Here is an 8950-nt window from a genome sequence, read left to right as displayed (position 1 = left end):
GTGAAAAACCTTAAGTGGGTAGGCCAGGATCTGACTGACTAGCATGACGGTCCATGGACAATAGTTCATGAGACAAAATTCCTCTTTATTTGTATCCATCTGAGGTAAAGGACCCAGTTCCTTGACTTCATTGCCAGTCAGCCTCTACAACTGGCTGATTGGCTAAAAGGAACATAGTCTCAGAAGTATTTCAACTTGTCCTACGCCATGACTTGCTTTGTTTCTCTTGATAATGCTTATCTTTAAGTGTCTTTATCAGATAATTCAGCAACAGAGGACCCTTGGAACTGCCACGGCCCACCTCCTCATGATTACAGACTCCCCCAGGACTCCCTCCAGTTGCCCATGCTTGGCTAACCGAGTTAGGCAGAGACTAAGACTGTCACGGGCTGGCATTACCCACACAGCTGCCCTTAATCATGATGCATTTTTAGCCAAGGATGGGTAAGATGTCCCATGACAAGCACTCCTAAGACAGGACATGCACATAGCCAGGTGCATGGTCCAATGACAGGTAAGGCTTGATCAGAGTTGACACAACCTAAGACAGGAAAATGCATAAGATTAGAGGAAGGAGATAGCCATCTCTCTTCAGGGAGCCATCTATGAGGTGGGTAACCCGTGAAATAAAGTCAGTCCGGCCTTAGAATAAAAATAAAAGGGGGAGATGTGGGGACCTAAAGGCCCCACCTTGCAGAGGTCCGAGAGGAAGTTACTGGGGGATCGTGGGGACCTAAAGGCCCCACCTTGCAGAGGTCCGAGAGGAAGTTACTGAGGGGCGAGGCCTGACTTGCTTTGAAAGTCGGAAGAATACTTCCGCACTGCTGAGGAGCGCATGATCAGCGTGTGACCATCCTTAAGATACACCCTCCGGGGGGAGGGGGATTTCCAGGTGCCTTTATAAGCTCTGTAACACCTGCAATAAATGAGTCCTTGCTTAACTAGGCTCCCCGTTGCGTCTGATTGTCCCTGGTACTGGGGGTGGCGTGGGCTGGTGAACGGCACGCTTACTCATCCCCAATCATCACTGCACGGGGGTCACTGGCTCGAACCCCCCACAAAATGAAAGCTAAAGTGATGGGGTCCTTCCCTTGAAAACACTTACGACCTAGTGCTGGGGTGACAGGAGTGTCCCTCTTATGTGCTACATCTTTGCAGTTTCTTGAAATCAAAGTTTTAATGATGGTGAGAAGCTCAAAGAAAATCTGCTTGAATCTTCTCAAAGGCAGACCCTGAAAACTTGTTCTGCTAGAGAGATGGGAAGATACAAAGCCCCTAACAAAATACATAGTATCTATCTTAAGACAATAAGGTGGTTCTCAGGATATCGAATGGACAGGGGCTATCTTTTACCTAGCCTCCTGCTTGTTGGTTATTGCTCTGTGATTTAGGAGGCTGAGAGGCTTGGCTGGGTACGTGCAGCTTAAGGTTTCTCATGAGTTTGCCATCAAGTTATCACCAGGAACTAACATCAACTGAAAGTTGGGGATCCACTTCCAAGTTCACTTATGTGATTGCTGGCAGGTATGGCTACTGTTGACTGTCGCCACCAGGCTTCTTCATAGACTGCCAGAAGCTCTCTTCAATATGGCCGGTAGCTTTCCCTAGAGCGAGTGATCCAAGCTAGTAGGAAGCGCCCTGCTGGAAAGGGGAGTCTCTGCATAAAGACGCCGAGCCCCTTAGGCTATCCAGACATGGAGAGACTGCGACCCAAACAGCAGGGGTCCCCAACATCTGATAATCAGGCACTGTCTGACAGCTTGATACAAGCTGAAGAAGGAGAGCCCACTCTGGAAGCCATACTCTTTGTGACCTAATCCTCAGAAGTTATATACCAGCACTGCTACCTTCTGTGGGTGACATAGACCAACTCTGGTTCATGTGGGAAAGGACTACCAAAGGGTTCGAATACTAGGTTGCAGGGACCATTGGGGACTGTTCCGAAGGCTGTCTACCATAGACTTTAGCTCTTCCTAGTCCATCCAGTCTCCCCTTGTTAAGGTCATCGACAGCCCTTGTGTCTAAGTCCAGTGGCTACTTCTTGGTCCTCATTTTGCAAGACCCATCAAAGGCTCTTTCTCCTTCAAACTCTCTTTTCTTGGTGCTATGATAGAACTGTTGTCTCTAAAACACATGCTGAAATTTAACTGCCAGTGTGATAGTATTAAGAGGTGGAGCATTTAGAGGCAATTAAGTTGTGGAGACATCACTCTCTTGAAAGGATGGAGGTTATTATGGTGGGACCGGGTGAGTTATTGTGCAAATGGTAAACTCCTGATAAAGTCATCATAAAAAGGATGACTCTAGTTTGATTCCCTTTGTCCTTTGCTGCCATATTATGACACAGCACAAAGGGTCTCACCAGACACCAATGCCATGTTCTTATACTTCCTAGTCACCAGCACCATGAGGCAAAAGAAGTTTCTATTGCTTATAAATCACCCAGTCTCAGGCATTCTGTTACAGCAGTAGAAAACAGGCACTAGACTTCCGGTGTTCTCCTGGCTTAATTCCTCCTCATCTTATCTCCTCCAGCCTTCTGTGTCCTGGAATGCATTTATGCTCATTATTTCCTTATAGCTGAGGTCCATAGGGTGGGGCTTTGCCTGCTCTCCGCTAATACAGCTGTCCCTGTAGAAGGTGAGTGCTTAGTACAGCAGCCGTGAATCTCCAGGAAAATGAAGCAGTTCTTTAAAACTTCTCAGAATCAACACTGAAACTTGAGAAGGGAAACTTTTGGATGACGTGATTTTATTTATAATTTCATGTGGGCTATACTTTGAATTTTCTGTGGGTGAGTCTGTAAGTTTGGAATGAATTTGCCTTAGCCCTCTGAGGAGCAGAAAGACATGCTCAGCTGATCTTCATGCTGAGGTGGTGCCTAGAGACCCCAGGGCAGGATATGTACTCAGTATGTTCTCATCAACTAGACACTTCAGCCGTTCAGGATCCTGACTGCCTAGACTTTGGATTCAAACAGACCCAGTGAAACCCAGTATGATGGAAGAGTTCCATAGCTTCCCTTCCTCTTGGGCATGGGCCAGGGGTAGGATCTGGGTAGCCCCTGAAGTGTGTGTGTGCATGTGCGTGTGTGTGAGGGTGGTATGTGTGTGCATGTTTGTAGACGTCAGAGGTCAACCTTGGCTGTTTGTACTCAGGTGACATATTTCTTTTCTTTTTTTTTTTTTTTGAGACAAGTTCTGTCACTTGACTTGGAACTTGGCAATCAGGCCAGGCTGGCTGACTAATGAGCCCTAAATATCCACCACTATGCTCATCTTCTCAACATGGTTCTGGGAATTGAACTTAGGTCCCTAATGTTTGCACAGCAAGCACTTTCCCAACTGAGCTATCTCCCCAGCCCCAACCCCTTAACTCTTTGAGTTGATGGGTCTTTGCTGTGGACCAAATTTCAAATTCAGTCCTGTTAATCTATTTTAGCTCCAACCTCCATTGTGACTATATTTGGAGCCTTTATTGGGGCAATTAAGATTCAACGAAGACCATAAATTGAGGTGCTAATCCAATAGGGTTAATAGCCTTATAAGAAGAGACAAAAAAGACATTGTTTTCTCTCTACCCCATGAAAGCAAGGCCAAAAAACAGCGGTCTGCAAGCCAGGAAGACAATTTTACTTATTATTTTTATTCTATGTGTTTGAATGTATTACCTGCATGTATACAAGTGTACCTGTGTCATGCAATGACCACAGAGGTCAGAAGTGGGTGTTGGAGCCCTTGGAACTGAAGTCATGGGTTGTCGTTAGCTGTCATGTGGGTGCAGGGAATCGAACCCAGGTCCTCTGCAAGAGCAGCCAGTGCTCTTAACCGCTGAGCCATCTCTCTAGCCCCAGGAAGACAATTTTTACAGGAAACCAAACCCTGCTGCTACCTTGACCTCGAGCATGTCAATCTCTAGAACTGTGAGAAAATGTCTGTTTGCCATTTAAGCTGCCAGATCCACGGTGTTTAGTATGGTGGCTTGAGTGGCATGAGACAGCCCAGATGTCTTTTGCAGTGTGTGACCTCCACTACACACTTGTCCTGGCTGGCCATTGCTGCCTGAGTTCAAGGGTCTCCTCAGTCTCCTCAGACCCTTTGGACTTGTCTGTCCCCAGATTCTGGCTTCGCTCCACTTGCTCCACTTATAATGCCATGTTTCCCGTCTTGTTCTTGAAGCCCTTCTCCCTCCACAGACAGCCAAGTCCTGCTCTTCTGCAAAGCTGTATTGTATTTGGTGGTCCTCAGCTCTCCCTTCTCTGACCTGGCACATTTAATGCAGTCAGCATCAAATATTTCATTGATCGAATGTGCTCTGTTAGTTTACAGTGCTCCAGTTTTATATTCACAAGCCCTGGAGAAACATTTTGTTTGAGGACAAGGGCTTTGCTTTTCTTCATAGCCCATCAAACTATGGTAGAAGTCAGTAAATGAGTGATAAACATACTGGATGTAAGTTTCTGCGGGAAGACAGAAACAGAATTAAAGAAAATCAGATTTAGAAGGGATCTTCCAGATATCTGACCTGTTCATCGCTTGTGTCTGAGACCAAGTCTGTATCAAGTGACCTCTGTCCCCCAGCGCCCCCAGCACTGCCTGTGACCTGGGGCCTTTGGACAAATTCCCACTGTTCTGGACTCATGCCCTGCCAGCAACACGAAGGGAAATGGCTCTTGAAAGCTTGCAGGCACTGCAAGGAAAAACAGGATATAATTTAGTGTGTTCCAAGATCAAACAAATTCTTAAACAATTAATGAGTAAATGGGGAGAAATGTTAGGATGGAGAGAGGTTGGGTTGTAATTTCAGTCAGAGAATCACAGAAAGGAAAGAAACAAAAACAGAGAGAGAGAGAGAGAGAGAGAGAGAGAGAGAGAGAGAGAGAGAGAGAGAGAGAGACTAAGAGGAAGATTAGAGCAAAAATGTGAGAAGGTAAAAGAGACAAAGACAGAAATCTTGCTATAAAAAGAGGAGGGGGGAGAGAGATGGGGGAGAGGGAAAGGGAGAGAGAGCAGAGGGCGAAGAAGGAAGAGAGAGAAGAGAGGAAGGAGAACAAGGGTGAGGAAGAGGAGGACAAAGGAGAGAAGAGAGAGTGAGCGAGGCAAAGTAGAGGGCTGTGAATCTCAGGGAAAGTGGAGTGTGGGAAGGAGGCAGTCGGAAGACAGAAGCAAAGGTTGTGAGAAATCAGAGCTGGCAAACAGATAGCCTGAAAAGTCCTGTAGAGAAAAACCTGAACAATCGGGAGCATGGAGGACCCCGGAAGGAAGAGAGGAGGTTGAGCCTAAAAATAGAAGAAAGAATTTAGTGCCACATCATCTTTTATTGGTGCTTCTGAAGCCTGATTTAAGTCTGTGTTTATGAGTCTTGGATGTAAACCTGAGCCAACCTCTAGAGCTTGGAATCTTTGTTTTCCTAAGGGAAAAAATATGAGTCAAGGCTACTCAAAAGGTCCATAATAGTTAGGTGGTCACAGCATTTGACCTTTCTCCCAGATGTGTAATGACCAAGATAAAAATTGAGCCTATAATCCCAGCACTTGAGAGGCTGAGGCAGGAGGATCTTGATTTCATGACCTGCCTGAAGAACATAGTGAGTTGCAGGCCAGAAAATGTAATTAGCTCAAGCTTCCGTTTCAAGACTTTCTTTTGGAGAACTCCATCCAAAGCCCTTGGAGGTGTTCATAGTACATCTACAACTAGTTCATACACTTTTATTTTTTACTTATTTTGCCAAAGCAATCTATTTCAGCTGCTACCAGTGAGGACTGCTGTCACAGGTTGTTTTCATCACCTTATGTACAGTTGAATCAGTTGTCCTGGAATAGACATGGCCTCTGGGATGTGTGTACCACCACCTGGCATTATGACTTGAGAGTCCAGAGTCGGTAGTCTTGTTGGCATAGGAACATGTCCCATGGTACTGGCTCCATAAAGGGGAAAACAGAAAAAAAAAGAGGTTTGAAATGTGTAGAGCCAGAAGCCGGCCTGTGGGAAAGTCTAAGCATCACACAAAACATCGAGTAGGGAGTTTCCTTCCCACCCAGGCCTAATGACAAATGAGGTTCTGGCCTAACAGGAACACACATGATAACAAAACTTGTGTAATTACAAAAGTAACATGTATCTATCTCATCCTCTTTTGGATTCTGTATTTATTTCTTTCTTTCTTTCTTTCTTTCTTTCTTTCTTTCTTTCTTTCTTTCTTTCTTTCTTTCTTTCTGTCTATGTCTACATGTTCATGTATGTGCAAGTGCATACATGTATGCGAGTACAAATGCATCTGTTTACCTGTGCACATGGAGGCTGAGGACAACCTCAGCTATCATTTTTCAGGTGCTGTCTACCTTGTTTTTTTCCTATTTATTTACTTACTTATTTAGTGTGTGTGGCGGGGGTGAGTGTGGGCCGTGGTGCACATGTGGAGGTCAGAAGACAGCTTATCGGTGTTGCGTCTCTATTTCTACCATGTGGGTCCTAGGAATCAATTGAACTCAGATTGTTGGGCTTGGTGGCAAGCACTTTTACATGCTGAGCCAGCTCATGAGCCCAGGTTTTTGTTTGTTTGTTCATTTTGTTTTTAAAGACAGGGTCTTCTAATGGCCCAGAACTTGCCAAGTAGGTCATGCCTACTTGTGCCCCAGGAATCCACCTGTCTCCACCTTCCTAGCCCAGAGATTATAAGTGGATGCTCTCATACCTGGCCTTTTTTTAAAAAAAAAAAAAAACATGGGCTCTAGGGGCTTTAAATCAGGCTAGGGCATGAACTTTATGAATTGAGCTATCACCCTAGCCCAGTACTGGAATATTTCAATTACAAGATGTGTACGTGGCATACCTGTTTGTATGTTCCTGCATCCTAAACATTAGAACGTTAGCTATCTGAAGGCAGGGGACTCTATCCTTAGCAAAAAATCACAGTGTCTGATACATACCGAGTGTTTAACAACTGATTGTTAAGATTACTGAATGAAAGAATGAAATACACATTGAAATAAAGAGCTGACTGTTGACTCTCCAAATAGCTTTGTCTTCACTCTAGTAAGAGAGGCTTTGACAGTAAAGATTCACATATGAAAATATATTTTTTTTTCCACACATCTTACCTGGATCAATAAAGGGTTACAGATGAGGTTGTTGAAGGTAGAAATATCACTACTGTTGGCCTTGCTGATCCTTATGTTCTAGGTTAAAGAAATAAACTTTAGCTTTGGACTTTCCTGGTGTCCTGAACCTTCCACAGGACTCAGCCATTGCAAAACCTCTTTGCGTGTTTTTGTTCCCTTTTCAGTGGAAACCTCTGTTTGGCCACAGAGCTGAAGTTTCCTCACAGGTTTCGGGTTGCAAATAAAGGCTCACTCTACCCAACCCCCCAGTCTCCTATGGGAACACTTGTTCTGTTTTATTTTATTTTTTAAAATTGTGGCTGTGTAGAATTGGGCCTTGCATAAGGCCGCCTAAACTCCAGATTCAGAAACTTAGCATTTTCTTTTTAAATTTAGGTTGTGGAGTTTGACCTGGTGTTTTTATTTAGATAGCCTAGTTCTTGGGAATGCAGCTGGTATCTCTTGGGACCATTCTAAAACGGCTTTCATGCTAACTCTCTCGTGAGCCTTGATAGAGGACTTTTCACGCAAAGTACTGCAATAGGGTCTTCAGGAAGCACAAAGATGCTTTTTATTCCCCCAGACAAGGCTCCCTTCCATGAAGGGTACATTTGCTCAGGTTTGATTTCCACCATAGCTGTCTCCAGTTCTATGCCATTGTGAAATTCATCATGCCTAATCAAAATCATTTCTACTGATGTTTAAGACAACTTTTATGTTTGCCGAAGACCATTTCTTTCTTACTGGGAAAGAACAGCTCTTCTCTGTCTTCTACCTAATCTCTTTTTCTGAATTAAAATATCTTGTCTAACCACTATGAAATAGTTTTGTAATTGTTATGGAAGGAATGAAGATAGTCTATACTTGATCTTAGTCAAAAGGTTGAGCTGCAGTTGGAACAGAGATCTTCTGAAGAGATGCTCATGCCCCTCCTTTGCTGTTCTTCCACACCAGGAGAAGGAAAAGAATGGGAGGGAGCGTGGTGCTAGCCCAAAAGGGGAGCTTGTTTCCCTGAAGAGATAGAGTGTTTGTCTGACAACTTGGCAGGCAGACTAGAATCAGACAATGATGAGTCAAAAGAACACATCTTGACCAGGACTGCTTAATTGTGCATACCTCTTCCTCTCTGCTTTTTTATTTATTATTTATATACAGGTTCTCACTGTATAGCTCTGGCTGGCCTGGAACTTGCTATGTGGACCAGGCTGGCCTCAAACACACAGAGATCTGCCTGCTTCTGCGCCTGAGTGCTATGTTTAAAGACATGCACCACCATACTGGGCTTTTATTTTTATTTTTTTATTTTAAAAAGTATTTTATTTATTATTTTCCTTTTATGTATATGAGTGTATTGCCTGTGTGTGTTAAGTGCATCCATGCCATGCAATGCCTGAGGAGGCCAGAAGAAGGCATCAGATCCCCTGGAGTTATGGATGGTTGTTAGCCACCATGTGGTTACTGGGAATTGAGCATAGTACTCTGCAAGAGCAGTCAGTGCTCTTAGCTGCTGAGCCATCTCTCCAGCCCTATTTTTTTTTAAATCTTATTTTTTAGAAGAAGCATTTCATTAGCATCCATGCCATGCAATGCCTGAGGAGGCCAGAAGAAGGCATCAGATCCCCTGGAGTTATGGATGGTTGTTAGCCACCATGTGGTTACTGGGAATTGAGCATAGTACTCTGCAAGAGCAGTCAGTGCTCTTAGCTGCTGAGCCATCTCTCCAGCCCTATTTTTTTTTAAATCTTATTTTTTAGAAGAAGCATTTCATTAGAGCTTTAACATACCCAATAACAATTTCCAGAGCAAAGATACATCTCTTTCAAAAGTGGCTATAAAATTTTTAGGTTCACA

General features: G+C 44.1%; 1 protein-coding gene across 2 annotated transcripts in view; it reads left to right on the top strand.

Moving 5' to 3' along the window:
- Nucleotides 1-8950, top strand: part of Calml5 (calmodulin like 5) — a 57584-nt gene that overhangs the window by 8122 nt on the left and 40512 nt on the right. The gene's annotated exons all lie outside the window — the stretch shown is intronic.

Source organism: Nannospalax galili, unplaced genomic scaffold, assembly GCF_000622305.1.
Source record: "Nannospalax galili isolate Female #2095 unplaced genomic scaffold, S.galili_v1.0 scaffold438, whole genome shotgun sequence".
NCBI classification, from domain to species: domain Eukaryota; kingdom Metazoa; phylum Chordata; class Mammalia; order Rodentia; family Spalacidae; genus Nannospalax; species Nannospalax galili.
This window is presented reverse-complemented; position numbering and strand designations above follow the sequence as displayed.